Source organism: Notolepis coatsorum (assembly GCF_963971535.1).
Source record: "Notolepis coatsorum genome assembly, contig: SCAFFOLD_286, whole genome shotgun sequence".
Taxonomy (NCBI): Eukaryota; Metazoa; Chordata; class Actinopteri; order Aulopiformes; family Paralepididae; genus Notolepis; species Notolepis coatsorum.
In genome coordinates this window covers 269,681-290,000 of record NW_028170023.1, presented here as the reverse complement: position 1 = coordinate 290,000, position 20,320 = coordinate 269,681, and the positions used below count along the sequence as shown (strand labels likewise).

General features: G+C 40.8%; 1 protein-coding gene across 1 annotated transcript in view; it reads right to left on the bottom strand.

The window, feature by feature from the left end:
- Positions 1–20,320, bottom strand: part of LOC311248625 (X-linked retinitis pigmentosa GTPase regulator-like) — a gene marked incomplete at both ends in the record, with an annotated part of 56,327 nt that overhangs the window by 10,796 nt on the left and 25,211 nt on the right. The window lies entirely within an intron of this gene.

Below are 20,320 nucleotides of genomic sequence, written 5' to 3'. Positions count from 1 at the left end.
TTGAGAGCCATATAGTATTTTTAACGTATAATAAATTAAATATGTCTTACTTTTAATGCGACTTCTGGTGCTGCATGGTTTTGCTGATGGCCTTGTAGTCTGGTTCATACGTGGTGAGGTTGAGCTTCATGCAGGCGTTGAGGCTTCCATCAGTTAAACGTGAGCGTAGGTTGGTCTTAATGTTCCTCATATGACAGAATGACTGCCCACATGCATATGTAGAGCCAAACATGGTCAATACGGCAATACTCACGCTGCATTGTGTGGTATGTCACAGGAAGCTCGTTCCAAGTTTTAAGAATCAGCTGGTCTTCAGGTTGAAGATTTTTTATTTCTGTCCACTTGTGTTCCCTCGCCAGCTCTGCTCGCTATATCTTCAGCTACAGATACTATTAGCTGTATCTTCAAAACTAATTTCTGTTTACTTTAAAATGACACAGTATTATTAAGAAATATCACAAGTATTGGGCGGCTACGTGGCGTAGTGGGCAAGGCGCTCGCCATGAATACTGGAGACGCTGGGCTCGCCTGTTCGAGCCCAGCGCTCCACATTTGCTTTCAGTTTAGCTGGTCGTCCGTACTAATACACATTGGCCGTATTAGGGGGTGGGAAACTGATGGGTGGGGATCGGGCGTTGTGGACAGCGACTCCTACAGGTCGGTTGGTGCGCCTGCGCAGTAGAATCAGGAAGTGTCGGGGGCAGCGTGATCCTCCCACGCGTTACTCCTCGCCACTGAGAGATCGAGCTGCGCAGGTGAAAAGATGCGACTGCTGTTACCTCAAGTACCGGAGGGGACTTGTGCTATGTATGACTTAGTCCACATTGCAGCCGGCTTGTGGGAGGCAAGAAACAGCGTTCGTGACAGGGGAGGGTTGAATTGGGATGGGAGAAAATATAGAAAAATGGGAGAAAAAGTGGATACAAAAAAAATATATATATATCACAAGTATTAAAAAAAAAGATTTTTTAGTTTTTTTTTCTTTCTCAAAAATGTCTGGGAGCCATATGCTGTCACCAGAAGAGCCATATATGGCTCGCGAGCCATAGGTTCCCGACCCCTGCACTAGATGTTAAAGGTGCTATATATAACATTCAGCCACTAGATGTTAAAGGTGCTATAGATAACATTCAGCCACTAGATGTTAAAGGTGCTATATATAACATTCAGCCACTAGATGTTAAAGGTGCTATATATAACATTCAGCCACTAGATGTTAAAGGTGCTATAGATAACATTCAGCCACTAGATGTTAAAGGTGCTATGTAACTGTGGCCATTATATGGTTTCATCATTTATGTTATTTCAGTTTGTAAGTGTAATATTTGAGAATGTATTTATGTTTCATTTCTTATTTTCTTTATTATTTAATTTGCTACAATTTATAATATATTCATTTTGACGTCTGGTCATATGTGGTGTCCCGTTAGGCTGCTGTTGTGTTGTTACATTTGGGTCTGATTAAGACACCTGCGAGCAAGCGGCAGGGATGTTGGGAGACTGGGACTCATTAAGACACCTGCAGCGGCAGGAATGGTGAGACGAGTTGTACAGGCTCTCTAGATTCGAAGAGTGTACGACTATGTGTAGTGTACCACTAAGACTGTTACCAAGAACAGAAGAACAAGACCCCTTTTTTATGTAGCATGCAGCCAACGAGGTAATTAATGTTTATTTGTATTTTGCTTTTCTGATGTATTGTTTTCATATCGTGTATATTATTGTTTGTGTTGACCTGACGCAACGTATATGTTTCTGTTTAAGTTTTCACGGTGGATTGGAGGACCAAGCCTTTAATAAACCCGTCGAAAGGAAACCACTTGTGTCTGCAGTGCTTGAAGGAGTTACAGTGAAAACTCGACTGTTCATCGATGCAAGTGGGCGATGAAGCAAGTCCAAGTTTAAGGCCGGCGTCCAGCGGATCTTCCCCGACAATTGTTTGCTGCGCTGCCGGCGCGCCGTCATCAAAGGACAGATGAGTCACAAACAATACACGCATAAACACAAGAAGTAAGAAGATGCACACAGTATAATGAGAAGCGTTTCAAGATAAAGCCATAAAGGACTTGGACATTATAAGTTAAGAGTGGTCAGGTCAAGAAGAGTGCTTTGTAAACGTTTCTATAATATATTTGACTGTGAATTCTAATTACTGTGGTGTGCGTGCTAAAAACGTTTTGACTTATTTGCCTATATAATTTAACTGAAGCTAACCATTTGTACACATTAAGGTGTCAACGTTAAAGTATAAATATTTTCTGATTGAATTAATTTCTAATTTAAAGTGTGTTTTGGAAATTATAACCTATAAAAGGCACGTATAATTTATAGGTGAAGGCTATTATTGGCATCTAATATTTATGTTCCTAAGCGTTCTGAAGCGCTTAATATATATGTGGAGGTTATTTTGAAAGCCAATTGAATTAAGCAATTTGATTTGCTCGGAGAGTACTGCATTTAATTCAAATTTGAGTACAAAACAGGCTAAAGGTTTAAAGGTGTATTTACTATTTTTTCTTTACAAATTTTGGTAAATTTAAAGTAGTGATTTACAATGACAGAGCCAATTAGGCCTGCAATTGAAGTAGGGGACAGTGTTAGGGATAGTGCAAATTCCCAAGACCGACCTGAAGAAGGTCAGGAAGAAGGTGCTGAAGCTCAGCAAGAGGTACCAAAACGATCTCAAAGAACCAGAACTCTAACAGAGAAGGGTAAAGCAATGCAGGAGGATAAGATCAAAGCGCTTCAACAAAGATTTAATTACATTTACAATAAATGGAGGACACAAGTTAAATCTTCTAAAGGTCCGTTATCACAATCAACAGAACATTTGTCTAATGAGCTGCTTACTGATATCATTACAGATGTCACAGGTCTTTCTAATGATGTGCAGCATATTTATGATCAACTACGTGACATCTCAACTCCAGACCAGGACACGCGTCTAAGAGTGGATCTGTGTGCAGGGATTTCTGAGATAATTGTGTCCAGAGCCACATTTAGACTGGGGGGAAGTGTGTTAGAAGAAGGAGAGAAAGAGTGGCCAGAAGCAGGCTCTCTCTTTGACTCAAGCACCTATAAATCTGGTTCTGCCACTTCTTCCAGGAAAAGTGCTTATAAATCTGGTTCTGCCACTTCTTCCAGAAAAGGCACCTCAGTGCATTCAAGCAGTTCTTCTGTAAAGCGACGAGATGCTGTCGCTGATGCTGCTGCAAGCCAAGCTGTTCTGGAAGTGTTAAAAGAACAAGAAAAAGAACAATTGGAAATGCAGTGCCTAGAAGCAGAAGCTAAAAAGAAGATAGCTGAGCAAGAGGCAGCAGGCATAAAGCGTCGTTTAGAACGAGAAGCAGAACGTTTAGAAAGAGAAACAGAAGAGGTTGAACGAAGAATAAAGAGAGAGGAAGAGGAAGCTAAAATTAAAGCTCAACTGGAAGAAGAACATGGAGCTATACAAAGGACTCTGGAGGAAAAGCGGAGAAAGATACAGCATTTGGAGGCAGTGAAAGGTCTTAATGCAGCACGAGCAAGAATTCTTGTGTACGATCAATTGGAGGCCACAGAAGAGCGGAAAGACGTACTAGAACATGAGAGGGTAGCAGACAACAAAGTGCCTGCTCCCACAAGTCCTCTGTCCCTGTATACGTCTCCCGTACCACAAGTTGTGACCACCTCCTCAAATGACAGTACAGCAGAGCTTGTTAAGATGCTGGCAGGTGCTTTGAGTGTCAACAGAATTCCAATTCCTGAACCTTCATCATTCAGTGGGGACCCATTGAAATACAATGACTGGAAACTTTCCTTTGAAATACTGATTGATCAGAAGAGCATTGAAGACAAGGAGAAGATATACTACCTCCGTAGGTATGTAAGTGGACAAGCTAAGAAAGCACTTGATGGCTATTTCTTACTCGGAACCAAATCTGCCTATGTTGCAGCATGGAAGACTTTGGAGGAGAGATATGGTAATCCATTTACAATAGCAAAAGCATACAGAGACAAGCTCCAAGCATGGCCCAAGATGGGATCTAAGGACAGCTTTGAGCTCAGAGAGTTTGCAGACTTTCTCAGGAGTTGTGAGGCTGCCATGGTCAACATCAAGGCATTGGACATTTTAAATGACTGTAATGAAAACAGGAAAATTCTTTTAAAGTTGCCTGATTGGTTAACAGCGAGATGGAACAGGATGGTTATCCAAGAAGAAGAAGAGCGTAACCAATTCCCCTCCTTCAGCCAATTTGTAAAGTTTCTGACAAGAGAAGCAAAAATTGCCTGCAACCCTGTTACATCACTACAGTCACTGAAACAAGGTGAGACTGAAAAACCAAAATGCCCAAGATATCAAAGCTTTGGAGCAAAGACACTAACCACAGGTTCCAATGAAAATACTGTTATAACATGCATTTTCTGTGAGAAGTACGGGCATACTTTGCATAAATGCAGGACGTTCATGGAGAAAACTGTTTCAGACAGAGTCAAGTTTGTTCAAGCTGGAAAGCTATGCTTTGGTTGTCTCAAGTCTGGTCACTACTCAAAGAGCTGCAACAGTAGGAATGTGTGCGACGTGTGCCACAAGCAACATCCTACATGTCTGCATGAGGAGCGAGCCAAAGAAGGACAAAGACCACCACAAGCCAAGCTAAAGCTAAATGAAGAAAAGCCAAGTACAAGTCAACAATGGTACAAAGAAAGACCTCAATCGACACAATGCAAAGAAACAACCACAAACTCTACTTCACATAGAGTAATACTTCATGAAGCTAACACACAAACAACTGCAATAATTCCTGTGTGGCTTTCATCCACGACTCAACCAACACAAGAAGTCCTTGTTTACGCTCTGTTGGATTCTCAAAGCGACACAACCTTTGTTATAAGGGAAGTAGCAGAAGCGTTGGAAGCAACCAAAGTCAAGGTCAAAGTCAAGCTCTCTACTATGACCTCAAGAACAACAGCAGTAAGCTCTGAAAGAATAGACAACTTACAAATCCGTGGCTTTTACTCTGGTAAGAAGATATTGTTACCACCAGTCTATACTCGGGATTTCATTCCAGCCAACAGAACACACATACCAACAGATGGAACTGCAAAAGCGTGGTCCCATCTAGAGCACCTCCAAGGAAAGATTGCACCTATGCAGGACTGTAAAGTAGGTCTGCTCATTGGGTACGACTGCTCACAAGCCCTGCTTCCAAGGGAAGTTGTGTCTGGCGAAGAAAGTCAGCCTTATGCACAGCGTACAGACCTTGGATGGAGTATTGTTGGCCATGGGAATCCCTGCGTAGACTACGGCGACGACATCGGAATCAGCCATCGCATAGTATTGAGACGAGTAACAGCAGGTGTGAAACGTTCTGTTAATCTCAAGACTGAAGTACACTATGTGAGCCGAACACAAGTAAAAGAAATGACTCTCTCAGACATAAGAGTTCTTGAATCAGACTTCTCAGAAAGAACTGGAGAACATGACCCTGTGTCTCAAGAACATGTCAAGTGCCTGTCGAAGGTGAGAGAGACCATCACGCAAAAGAACAATGGTCACTACGACATGCCGTTACCATTCAAAGAAAAGGAAAAAGAAAAAAGAAGAAAAAACGACCTGTCAGAGAACTCAAGGTGGGAGAAATTAAGGAAGATGATCCTGAACTCCACAAGGCTTTTGTGTGCAACACTAAAGCAAAGGAAAACAGATCATCATTGGATCGCCTACAGAGATTCTCGGAATGTGTCAAGTGTAGAAAGTACAGAAGATGTACTGAAGGACAAAGAGGGGGTGACTTACCACAAGATCGGAAGCAACTCCACCCTTCACTTACGCTGGCATAGACTGCTTTGATCCGATCTATGTGGAAGGAAGGAAGGATCTCAAAATATATGATCTCTTACTTACCTGGCTATGTTTAAGGGCCATACACGGGGTCAGATGGTAGGGTGAGAAAATTGAAATTGCGGGTGAGTGACACCACCTTAAAAGGTAAACCTATAACTAAAAGTGTTCCTTGATACCTGTACAGAAGGTTATAACGCTACTCGAAGCAGACTAATTTAATGTTTTGCCTAAAACTTATGTTAATGATGATATTTACATTTAGTCATTTAGCTGACTCTTTTATACAGGGCGACTTACAAGTTCTGTACAGGTCCCCAGGAGGGGCACAACTAGCGGCTGAATGACCACAAGAAATATTTAATTTAGAAGATAACCAAATTATGTTCAGAGAAATCCCACGTGTGTGCGATTTGGTGGGAGTGTAACTGTGGCCATTATATGGTTTCATCATTTATGTTATTTCAGTTTGTAAGTGTAATATTTGAGAATGTATTTATGTTTCATTTCTTATTTTCTTTATTATTTAATTTGCTACAATTTATAATATATTCATTTTGACGTCTGGTCATATGTGGTGTCCCGTTAGGCTGCTGTTGTGTTGTTACATTTGGGTCTGATTAAGACACCTGCAAGCAAGCGGCAGGGATGTTGGGAGACTGGGACTCATTAAGACACCTGCAGCGGCAGGAATGGTGAGACGAGTTGTACAGGCTCTCTAGATTCGAAGAGTGTACGACTATGTGTAGTGTACCACTAAGACTGTTACCAAGAACAGAAGAACAAGACCCCTTTTTTATGTAGCATGCAGCCAACGAGGTAATTAATGTTTATTTGTATTTTGCTTTTCTGATGTATTGTTTTCATATCGTGTATATTATTGTTTGTGTTGACCTGACGCAACGTATATGTTTCTGTTTAAGTTTTCACGGTGGATTGGAGGACCAAGCCTTTAATAAACCCGTCGAAAGGAAACCACTTGTGTCTGCAGTGCTTGAAGGAGTTACATGCTATATAGATAACATTCATCCACTAGATGTTAAAGGTGCTATAGATAACATTCAGCCACTAGATGTTAAAGGTGCTATATATAACATTCAGCCACTAGATGTTAAAGGTGCTATATATAACATTCAGCCACTAGATGTTAAAGCTGCTATATATAACATTCAGCCACTAGATGTTAAAGGTGCTATATAGATAACATTCAGCCACTAGATATTAAAGGTGCTATATAGATAACATTCAGCCACTAGATATTAAAGGTGCTATATATAACATTCAGCCACTAGATGTTAAAGGTGCTATATAGATAACATTCAGCCACTAGATGTTAAAGGTGCTATATATAACATTCAGCCACTAGATGTTAAAGGTGCTATAGATAACATTCAGCCACTAGATGTTAAAGGTGCTATAGATAACATTCAGCCACTAGATGTTAAATGTGCTATAGATAACATTCAGCCACTAGATATTAAAGGTGCTATAGATAACATTCATCCACTAGATGTTAAAGGTGCTATAGGTAACATTCAGCCACTAGATGTTAAAGGTGCTGTAGATAACATTCAGCCACTAGATGTTAAATGTGCTATAGATAACATTCAGCCACTAGATGTTAAAGGTGCTATATATAACATTCAGCCACTAGATGTTAAAGGTGCTATAGACAACATTCAGCCACTAGATGTTAAAGGTGCTATATATAACATTCAGCCACTAGATGTTAAAGGTGCTATATATAACATTCAGCCGCTAGATGTTAAAGGTCTATAGATAACATTCAGCCACTAGATGTTAAAGGTGCTATATAGATAACATTCATCCACTAGATGTTAAAGGTGCTATAGATAACATTCAGCCACTAGATGTTAAAGGTGCTATATATAACATTCAGCCACTAGATGTTAAAGGTGCTATATATAACATTCAGCCACTAGATGTTAAAGCTGCTATATATAACATTCAGCCACTAGATGTTAAAGGTGCTATATAGATAACATTCAGCCACTAGATATTAAAGGTGCTATATAGATAACATTCAGCCACTAGATATTAAAGGTGCTATATATAACATTCAGCCACTAGATGTTAAAGGTGCTATATAGATAACATTCAGCCACTAGATGTTAAAGGTGCTATATATAACATTCAGCCACTAGATGTTAAAGGTGCTATAGATAACATTCAGCCACTAGATGTTAAAGGTGCTATAGATAACATTCAGCCACTAGATGTTAAATGTGCTATAGATAACATTCAGCCACTAGATATTAAAGGTGCTATAGATAACATTCATCCACTAGATGTTAAAGGTGCTATAGGTAACATTCAGCCACTAGATGTTAAAGGTGCTGTAGATAACATTCAGCCACTAGATGTTAAATGTGCTATAGATAACATTCAGCCACTAGATGTTAAAGGTGCTATATATAACATTCAGCCACTAGATGTTAAAGGTGCTATAGACAACATTCAGCCACTAGATGTTAAAGGTGCTATAGACAACATTCAGCCACTAGATGTTAAAGGTGCTATAGATAACATTCAGCCACTAGATGTTAAAGGTGCTATATAGATAACATTCAGCCACTAGATATTAAAGGTGCTATAGATAACATTCAGCCACTAGATGTTAAAGGTGCTATAGATAACATTCAGCCACTAGATGTTAAAGGTGCTATAGATAACATTCAGCCACTAGATATTAAAGGTGCTATATATAACATTCAGCCACTAGATGTTAAAGGTGCTATAGACAACATTCAGCCACTAGATGTTAAAGGTGCTATAGATAACATTCAGCCACTAGATGTTAAAGGTGCTATAGATAACATTCAGCCACTAGATGGTGATATAGATAACATTCAGCCACTAGATGTTAAAGGTGCTATATATAACATTCAGCCACTAGATGTTAAAGGTGCTATAGATAACATTCAGCCACTAGATATTAAAGGTGCTATAGATAACATTCAGACACTAGATATTAAAGGTGCTATATAGATAACATTCAGCCACTAAAGGTGCTATATATAACATTCAGCCACTAGATGTTAAAGGTGCTATAGATAACATTCACCACTAGATGTTAAAGGTGCTATATATAACATTCAGCCACTAGATGTTAAAGGTGCTATATATAACATTCAGCCACTAGATGTTAAAGGTGCTATAGATAACATTCAGCCACTAGATGTTAAAGGTGCTATATAGATAACATTCATCCACTAGATGTTAAAGGTGCTATAGATAACATTCAGCCACTAGATGTTAAAGGTGCTATATATAACATTCAGCCACTAGATGTTAAAGGTGCTATATATAACATTCAGCCACTAGATGTTAAAGCTGCTATATATAACATTCAGCCACTAGATGTTAAAGGTGCTATATAGATAACATTCAGCCACTAGATATTAAAGGTGCTATATAGATAACATTCAGCCACTAGATATTAAAGGTGCTATATATAACATTCAGCCACTAGATGTTAAAGGTGCTATATAGATAACATTCAGCCACTAGATGTTAAAGGTGCTATATATAACATTCAGCCACTAGATGTTAAAGGTGCTATAGATAACATTCAGCCACTAGATGTTAAAGGTGCTATAGATAACATTCAGCCACTAGATGTTAAATGTGCTATAGATAACATTCAGCCACTAGATATTAAAGGTGCTATAGATAACATTCATCCACTAGATGTTAAAGGTGCTATAGGTAACATTCAGCCACTAGATGTTAAAGGTGCTGTAGATAACATTCAGCCACTAGATGTTAAATGTGCTATAGATAACATTCAGCCACTAGATGTTAAAGGTGCTATATATAACATTCAGCCACTAGATGTTAAAGGTGCTATAGACAACATTCAGCCACTAGATGTTAAAGGTGCTATATATAACATTCAGCCACTAGATGTTAAAGGTGCTATATATAACATTCAGCCACTAGATGTTAAAGGTGCTATAGATAACATTCAGCCACTAGATGTTAAAGGTGCTATATAGATAACATTCATCCACTAGATGTTAAAGGTGCTATAGATAACATTCAGCCACTAGATGTTAAAGGTGCTATATATAACATTCAGCCACTAGATGTTAAAGGTGCTATATATAACATTCAGCCACTAGATGTTAAAGCTGCTATATATAACATTCAGCCACTAGATGTTAAAGGTGCTATATAGATAACATTCAGCCACTAGATATTAAAGGTGCTATATAGATAACATTCAGCCACTAGATATTAAAGGTGCTATATATAACATTCAGCCACTAGATGTTAAAGGTGCTATATAGATAACATCAGCCACTAGATGTTAAAGGTGCTATATATAACATTCAGCCACTAGATGTTAAAGGTGCTATAGATAACATTCAGCCACTAGATGTTAAAGGTGCTATAGATAACATTCAGCCACTAGATGTTAAATGTGCTATAGATAACATTCAGCCACTAGATATTAAAGGTGCTATAGATAACATTCATCCACTAGATGTTAAAGGTGCTATAGGTAACATTCAGCCACTAGATGTTAAAGGTGCTGTAGATAACATTCAGCCACTAGATGTTAAATGTGCTATAGATAACATTCAGCCACTAGATGTTAAAGGTGCTATATATAACATTCAGCCACTAGATGTTAAAGGTGCTATAGACAACATTCAGCCACTAGATGTTAAAGGTGCTATAGACAACATTCAGCCACTAGATGTTAAAAGTGCTATAGATAACATTCAGCCACTAGATGTTAAAGGTGCTATATAGATAACATTCAGCCACTAGATATTAAAGGTGCTATAGATAACATTCAGCCACTAGATGTTAAAGGTGCTATAGATAACATTCAGCCACTAGATGTTAAAGGTGCTATAGATAACATTCAGCCACTAGATATTAAAGGTGCTATATATAACATTCAGCCACTAGATGTTAAAGGTGCTATAGATAAGATTCAGCCACTAGATGTTAAAGGTGCTATAGATAACATTCAGCCACTAGATGGTGATATAGATAACATTCAGCCACTAGATGTTAAAGGTGCTATAGATAACATTCAGCCACTAGATGTTAAAGGTGCTGTAGATAACATTCAGCTACTAGATGTTAAAGGTGCTATAGATAACATTCAGCCACTAGATATTAAAGGTGCTATAGATAACATTCAGCCACTAGATGTTAAAGGTGCTATATAGATAACATTCAGCCACTAGATATTAAAGGTGCTATAGATAACATTCAGCCACTAGATCAGGGCTATTCAACTAAATTGTTCAGGGGGCCACATTGTCAGAAACCCAAGGGGCCAGGGGCCGGCCTGCCACGGCGCCTCCCCGTACTATGAATATATGTACACTTGACACAACACGCAACCACATTTTCACAACTTTTATTTAAAGGGGAACTATTTTACAATTTCTTTCACTATTTGGGCACTTTTACACAATTCCTGTGGGTTTATGGAACACCTCTGTAATATATTTTTTTTTAATTCATTGTTTTGTATTTCTAATCAAGTACTCAAAAACACGTTTTGAGCCTGGGCTCCAACCACTGTGGGAACTGTGTGGAAACTCAGCTGATTATCATGCAGCAGTGTCTCTCTGACATCACAAATCAGCACATTTTCAGATGACTCAGTTCAGTGAGGGTGAATATTGTGAGAGGAGAATTGGAAGAATGCGCCAATATGAGAATTAGAGACATAGATCATATTAATATAAGTCCACATAGCTAGGAAACAATGCTAAACACTGAAAAAGGCCATTTATAAGATCCCCTTTAACTACATTGCAAAAGTAGTATACTTTTCAAAAAAAGTGCTTCATTTATGTGCAACAACTGCAACATCTCCTCTTCAACATTTCAATATAAAAATAAAATAAAAAACAAACAAGTGCATTGTAGAGGCAGAAACCGACTTGGTGGATTATATACTATTATATTATTATTATATATATATTGTGTTATATATATATATATATTATATTATTATTGTGTATATATATTACATTATGTATATATTGGAACCATGCACTGTTTGGACAATGTTTGGACACTAGGGGGCTCACCACCCAATATAACCCACTAGGTGATTAGCCTTGAGCCATGCACCTGCTGAGGACTTACTTTCAAACACTGTTATACTGTTGGCACGGAGCAACTGACAACTGTTCTGTCAAACCTTTAATTCATTATCACTTTCATTTGGACAACAATAAACCCTGTACACCGTAAGAGAAGCAACTGTGGACATTCAACTCATTAACATCAACAACTTTGGTACAGTGTAAAAAAGGCAATAGCGGGTGCATCGTGGACGACTATCAGCACACAGGAATGACAGTCGGCCACTATAAAGTTTGAAACTACCCTCACGACAGAAGGACGCGATTGAAAAAGAGGAAAAAATATCCTCGTGAAAGAAGGACGTGCTATGTGAGTATAAAGTTGGATCACCTCCCTCACAAGGACAAGCAGAGGTAAGAAGATTTTAAATAAAACCTCCTCTAATGAAGAACTGGATAACGGATAGCGCTGCTGTATTTATGAATGGAACCAACTCAGGACATTACTACTGTGTGCGCTTCCTTGCGAACGCCGGGGAGCATTCTAGCGTCGGACTAATTAAAATGTGATACTGTGGATAATAGAACGGAACGGACTATGCGCCGTATCGATGTGGAACCGTCACAATTATTATTGTCTGGGCGTGTGGAAAATGGACATTAGTGTAACGCAATAGACTGTCTGATTTAAATTCCGACATATATAGCAGTGGACAAATACTATGTTACTGCAGAGCATTCATCAGCGGGAAGAAAGTAAACCCACTTTGAAGGCTCTGACGTCACATCACTTCGCCGTTCGATTATAACATTTAAAGTTACAATTCGTTATATGTAAAGAATAAAATAAATACAATAACGGAATGTCTGAAATAACGGAAAAGGATGGAGCTGTTGAACCAGCCCAGGAAGGCCAATTCCACGAGACAAGTGAAAATGGAGCAACAGGCCCTGTGGAGCAAGAGCCTGATTGTAGACCTAAAAGGGATAAAAGGCTCACAAAAAAGGCCCTCCTAATTCATATATCCCAACTCCAAAAGACAAGAACCAAAGGGATTAAAACACTGACTATAAAAAGGAATGCAATGGAAGAATTAATGATTGATCATGGAAATGTGTTGCTTGTTAAAGACAATTTTGATGCATTCCGAGCCATTGAAAAAGAAGTTATAAACAATCACGCAACCATTCAGGATCTCATTGACGAGGAGGATAAAGTACAAGACAACCTAGGTTGGCACTCAAAAATGGATCCTTTTAGCAGATTCCATGATATCGTAACAACTTACATGTGCGAGGTTGCCACCCGTTCCCAGCAGCAAGAAAAGGCACCAACCAGTTACAGAAGTAGCAAAAGGGGTCCAAGCAGTCGTATAAGTGGTGTGAGCTCAACAACTTCATCTATGTTTAAAAGGACTCAAGCTGAAAAAGCTGCCGCGATGGCACGTCTTGCCAATTTAAAGAAAAAAAATGACCTTGAAAAACAACAAAGGGATTTGAAGCACGAATTGGAAGCCAAAAGTCATGAATTGGAAGCCAAACAAGCAGCAATAAGTCATGAATTGGAAAACAGACAAGCAGCCCTAAATACCTTACAAGAGGAGCTTGAGATGAAAACTGTCATTGACGCTGCAGATGCAACATTAAGAACACTATCAAATAGTGAGGAACAAGAGCGTGGTCAAGACAATGAGGCATGTTCAAATAAACAACATGACAATGGAAGAATGAAAGATAAACTGTATAAGCTACATGATGAAGGCAAGGAGGAGGACAGTGATGAAGGAGAGGAGGACAGTGATGAAGACGAGGAGGAGGACAGTGATGAAGACGAGGAGGAGGACAGTGATGAAGAAGAGGTAGAAGAGGTGGACCAGTGGCCAAGCCATACTGCTGCAAGCCATAAGACAAGATGTGCTGCCCCTGCTGGTCGAAGCCGGCATGTGCTGCCAACAACCTCTCATACTCAAGCCCCTCAGTCTCACACTGATCAACACCAAACAAGCCATAAGACAAGATGTGCTGCCCCTGCTGGTCGAAGCCGGCATGTGCTGCCAACAACCTCTCATACTCAAGCCCCTCAGTCTCACACTGATCAACACCAAACAAGCGAAAGCAGCAACCTGGCAAAGGTGATGAGGAAACAGAATAAAATAACTGAAATACTAATAAAAGAACAACGTCATTCATTACTTCCTACCAGCCAGATACCCATGTTTAAAGGAGATCCACTACAATACCTGTCATTCATCCGAGTCTTTGAGCATTCAATTGAAGAAAAAACTGACAACTACAAAGACCGCCTTTTCTTCCTTGAACAGTTTACCGAAGGCCAGGCAAAAGAGCTTGTAAGAAGTTGTCGGTATACAAACCACAAGAAGGGTTATAACGAAGCTAAAAGACTGCTTGAAGAAAACTTCGGAAATCAACTCCTAATCGCAGCGGCTTGTATGGAGAAAGTTTCCAAGTGGACTGCTATTAAAAGTGAGGACAAAAGAGCACTGCATGCCTACTCAATTGCTCTCCGTGGATGTCTAAATACAATGCAAGACATTGAATTTTTGGAAGAGATGAGCACCCCATCACAAATGAAGCTGGTGATCCTAAAATTACCATACAGACTCAGGGAGAGGTGGCGAGCTACTGCTTACGATTTTTATGAACGTAATAAAAAAAGAGCAAAGTTTCCCGAGCTTGTTGTCTTCATAGAGCGACAGGCTAGAATGGCAACAGATCCTCTTTTTGGGGACATACAAGACCCTGCACCCAAAAAGGAACAAAGAGGAAGCAAACCATTCAATGCAAGGTTCAACCTGGACTATCAGCGAAGTAGCTTTGCAACTACTGCAACCCCGGTTTTCCATGACGAACGGAAGCCCTACAAAGGTTCAAGGATAACCGTGCGCAGACCGTGTGTATTCTGTGAAGGAGAACATGCAGATGAAACATGTAAAATGAACAAAAGACCTCACAAGGAGAAAATTGAATGCTTGATGTCTAAAGGAATATGCTTCAGCTGTTTGAATAAGGGACATAGAAGCAAAGATTGTCCCAGCAGATTGAAATGTAATGTGTGTTCCCAAAAACATCCAACAATTCTGCACATGTATAAGGGTGAAGGACAAAAGACGGGTGAAACAAGTATGTCAATCAACAATGGCATGGTTTCTCTGAAAGCCCATGGCATTACCGGGGCCGGTGATGGCATTACCGGGGCCGGTGATGGCCAAACACTTGCAATCATACCAGTACAGGTAAAAATGTCCAACTCAACTAAAGTCATCCAAACGTATGCTTTCATGGATTCGGGGAGTACAGCATGTTTTTGTACTGAAGCATTGAGACGGCAGTTGAATACAAAGGTAAAGAAAACACGAATCCTGTTGAGAACTATGGGCCAAGAGCAAGCTGTTGACACTTCATTTGTCCCTGCTGGTCGACTTGAAGTAAGCAACATAGAATGTTCGGATTTCTATGAGCTACCAAAACTGTACATCCAAGACGAAATCCCTGTAACCAAGGATCATATACCTACACAAGCTGCACTAGAAAGGTGGGACTACTTGAAGGAGATTCACCTGAAAGAAGTTGATGTGCCTGTTGGACTGCTTATAGGAACCAATGCGCCACAACTAATGGAACCGTGGAAAGTCATTAACAGCCAGAGGGAAGGACCTTATGCTGTTAAAACAGTCCTAGGATGGATAGTGAATGGTACACTAAACACTGATGATGGGGTTGGACTGCACTCATCTGTCACCTCTAATCGGATTTCAGTAACGGACTTAAACGACCTTCTCATGGAACAATACAACCATGATTTCCCAGAAAGGAAATATGAGGAAAAGAAGGAAATGTCTGTTGAAGACAAAAGATTTGTAGAAATTATGTCGAACTCTGCTGTGAAAAGAGATGGACATTACCAGCTTGCACTTCCATTCAAGCAAAGGGAAACCAGAATGCCAAACAATCGCCATCTAGCAGAACAAAGAACGATGTCACTAAAGAGAAAGTTCCACCGGAATCCACCTTTCCACGAGGAGTACAGAACATTTATGGAAGGCGTAATACAGAAAGGTCATGCTGAGCTTGTGCCACAAGAAGAGCTCAAGGCTGACAGTGGAAAGGTATGGTACATACCACACCATGGGGTTCGCCACCCAAGGAAGGACTCACTTCGTGTTGTTTTTGATTGCTCTGCCTCACTACAAGGAACTTCCCTGAATGACAATCTGATCCAAGGTCCCAACCTTACTAACACGTTGCTTGGCGTTTTGATGCGGTTCAGGCAAGAACCAGTTGCTTTCATGGCTGATGTGGAAGGAATGTTCCATCAAGTCAAGGTTGCACCCTCAGACCGCGACTACCTTCGCTTCCTATGGTGGCCTGGTGGGGACATATCTAAACCCTTAGCTGAATTCAGGATGACGGTGCACCTGTTCGGTGCTACATCCTCATCCAGCTGTGCCAGTTACGCCCTACTGAAATCTGCAGAGGACAACACGGAAGCATTCTCAGCCGAAGCAGTTGACACTGTTCGACACAACTTCTACGTGGATGATTGTTTAAAGTCTGTTTCCACAGAGGAAGAGGCCGTGAGACTTTGTGCAGAGCTAAAAAACGTATGTGCAAAAGGAGGGTTCAACTTAACCAAGTGGATAAGTAACAGCAGAACTGTGTTGGCTTCAATTCCTGAACAGGAAAGAGCCAAGGAAGTGAAGACCCTGGATTTGGAGAAACAAACTCTTCCCATCGAAAGAGCGCTTGGAATACAGTGGTGCGTGGAAGAAGACACCATCAAGTTCCAAGTCAGCCTGAAACCCAAACCGGAGACTAGACGAGGTATTCTTTCCATTGTAGCCTCAGTCTATGATCCGCTTGGGTTTCTTGCCCCCTTTGTTTTTAAAGCTAAACACATGTTACAACAACTGTGCAAGCATGATAGCGGATGGGATCAGGAAATTCCAGAGGCCATCAGAAAGCCATGGCAGAAATGGTTGATGGGTTTGAAGCAGATGGAAGACTTCAGTATCCCACGGTGTGTCAAACCCAAACAATTCGGGTCGATCCAATTTGCACAGTTACACCTCTTTTGTGATGCAAGTGAGATGGGGTATGGTGTCGTCGCCTACCTGAAGATGTCAAACAAAAATTATGATGCGCACACAGCCTTCATAATGGGAAAGGCGAGGGTGGCACCTCTCAAGCAAATAACGATCCCTAGGATGGAGCTTACTGCAGCAGCCCTTGCTGTACGCATTGACCGAATGTTGACGACTGAGCTCAAAATCCCTCTTGAAAGTTCCATGTTCTGGACAGACAGTACGACGGTACTAAAATATATAAAAAATGAAAACCAAAGGTTTCACACCTTTGTGGCCAATCGGGTGAGCGCCATCCGAGAAGCAACAGATGTATCGCAGTGGAGGTACATAAGCACCAAATTGAACCCGGCAGACCACGCTTCTCGCGGTCTCCATGCTGAGGCGTTCTTAAAGTGCGACATTTGGTGCAATGGTCCAGTTTTCTTGAACCAACCTGAAAAGGAATGGCCGAAACAGCCTGACCGAATTGCCGTCGACAATCCCGATGACCCTGAAGTAAGGAAGGAAAAGGTCACCGTGAACGCAATCAATGAACACGGACAAGAGGCAACAAGCAAAATGATACTTCATTTTTCAGATTGGGGTAAACTAAAGAGAGCAACGTCGTGGTTTCTGCACTTGAAAAGCATCTTGTTACAATTGAGCAAAAAGCGAAAGGAAGTGCTTACCATTGTGCAAGCACAACTGAAGGATGTGGACAAGCAAAAACAGATGGTTGAGGCTGAGATGACAAGGTTCAAAGAGACGATGACTGTTATCACACTCACCATTGAGGATCTGGAAGAGGCGGAAGTAGCTATAATACTCTTCTGTCAGAAGCAAAGCTTTTTGGAGGAACTGACAGCACTGCAAGCCAATGGTTCTGTCAAGAAGAACAGTTCACTGTACAGACTAGATCCAGTCCTTGAAAATGGTATCTTGAGAATTGGGGGACGATTGAACAAAATGGCAATGCCAGAAGAAACGAAACACCCAGTAATTCTTCCCAAGAATCACCATGTCTCCCATATCATTCTCCGAAGTATCCATAACAAGGTTGGTCACAGCGGCAGAAACCACATGTTGTCAAGATTGAGGCAAAAGTACTGGATTCCCTCAGCCAACGCTCTGGCAAGAAGGGTCATATCTGATTGTACTGTATGCCGACGTTTACTCGCTACAGGTGGAGAGCAAAAGATGGCAGATTTACCCAAAGACAGGTTGATACCAGATTTGCCACCATTCTCGCATGTGGGGGTCGACTACTTTGGGCCGATTGAAGTAAAAAGAGGAAGGACTACGCAGAAAAGATATGGAGTAATTTTTACGTGCCTCGCCAGCCGAGCGATACATTTAGAAGTGGCTCATTCGTTGGATACGGATTCTTGTATTAACGCATTCCGACGTTTCATCAGTAGAAGGGGCCAAGTGATTGGAATAAGGTCTGACAATGGGACCAACCTTGTCTCAACAGAAAAGGAGCTAAAGAAAGCCTTGAAGGAGTGGAATCATGTTCAAATAACACAAGCCCTACAGCAAAGGAATGTGAAATGGACTTTTAATCCCCCGTATGGAGCCCATCATGGTGGGATATGGGAGAGATTAATCCGTCTGGTCAAGAAAACCCTATTATCAGTCACTAAGCAACAAGCTCTTGATGATGAAGCGCTCTCCACTATCATGTGTGAGGTGGAAGCCATTTTGAACAGTCGCCCGCTGACAAATGTCTCAAATGACCTGAATGATTTGGAAGCTCTTACTCCTAACCATCTTCTTCAGCTTAAGGTCCAGCCTGTTCTGCCACCTGGTGTGTTCAACCCAGATGACCTGTACGCTAGGCGCCGTTGGAGGCAAGTTCAGTACATCTCGGATCTGTTCTGGACCAGATGGGTGAAGGAATACCTTCCACTTCTCCAAGAAAGGCAGCGATGGAATAGAACCAGGAGGAACTTCACAAAAGGGGACATCGTTCTGATCATAGACTCCAATGCACCCCGTGGGTCCTGGGTCATGGCAAGAGTCCTGGAGACACGCCCTGGATCCAGAGGATTGGTGCGCAGCGTGCTCCTACAAACCAGAACTAACACGTTGGAACGACCGATCAGTAAGCTATGCTTACTGGTCCCTGCCTCAGAATAAGGCATGGACTTTGAATAGACATTGGCTGTATGCCTGTCGGAGCTATGGCTCTGTTTGTTAAAAAAAAAAAAAAAAAAAAACTGTTACAGTACTTGACTCACTAACTGATTTGTTCTTCCCATGCTCAGGGACGACAGGTGAAAACCACAGGACCCTGTCAAGTTTCTTTATGCTTAGCATTGTGACTTCATATTGTTTATTCTTGAGGACGTTAGCATTGGCTGTAGGTTGTGTCGGCTTCTTTGCCTCTCATATGATTTTGAAATTGTGTTTGGTACACATTTAAGGGGCCGGTGTGTAGGGGCAGAAACCGACTTGGTGGATTATATACTATTATATTATTATTATATATATATATTGTGTTATATATATATATATATTATATTATTATTGTGTATATATATTACATTATGTATATATTGGAACCATGCACTGTTTGGACAATGTTTGGACACTAGGGGGCTCACCACCCAATATAACCCACTAGGTGATTAGCCTTGAGCCATGCACCTGCTGAGGACTTACTTTCAAACACTGTTATACTGTTGGCACGGAGCAACTGACAACTGTTCTGTCAAACCTTTAATTCATTATCACTTTCATTTGGACAACAATAAACCCTGTACACCGTAAGAGAAGCAACTGTGGACATTCAACTCATTAACATCAACAACTTTGGTACAGTGTAAAAAAGGCAATAGCGGGTGCATCGTGGACGACTATCAGCACACAGGAATGACAGTCGGCCACTATATGCATGATGTGCATATGAACATTCTAACATCAACACTTGAACAAAAAAACACATTTATAGTGCAGCTGAGCTTATGAAAAAGTGCTTCATGTCTTTGCAACAACAGCAAATCACAGCATCTTATTAGCACTTATTGTCGACTCTTAACTCTCAAACATCAGGGGGGTGGCGGGCAGACAGGCCTAGCCTACATACACACATCTAATGAGAGCGATTGCACTTCTTTGACTGGGCAATGGCAGAGAAAGAGGGTTCATAGGAAGTGAGGGCTACCCGCAAACAGTGATGCAAATGCTCATTTGTCAAGGAGGCATGGTTGCTTGTTTTAATGGCATTCATGTGAGAGAAACTGGATTCACAGGTGTATGTTGAGCCAAACATTGTTAGCACAGATATTGCCAGCGTTTTTATTTTGGGGAATGTCTTGACATGAATA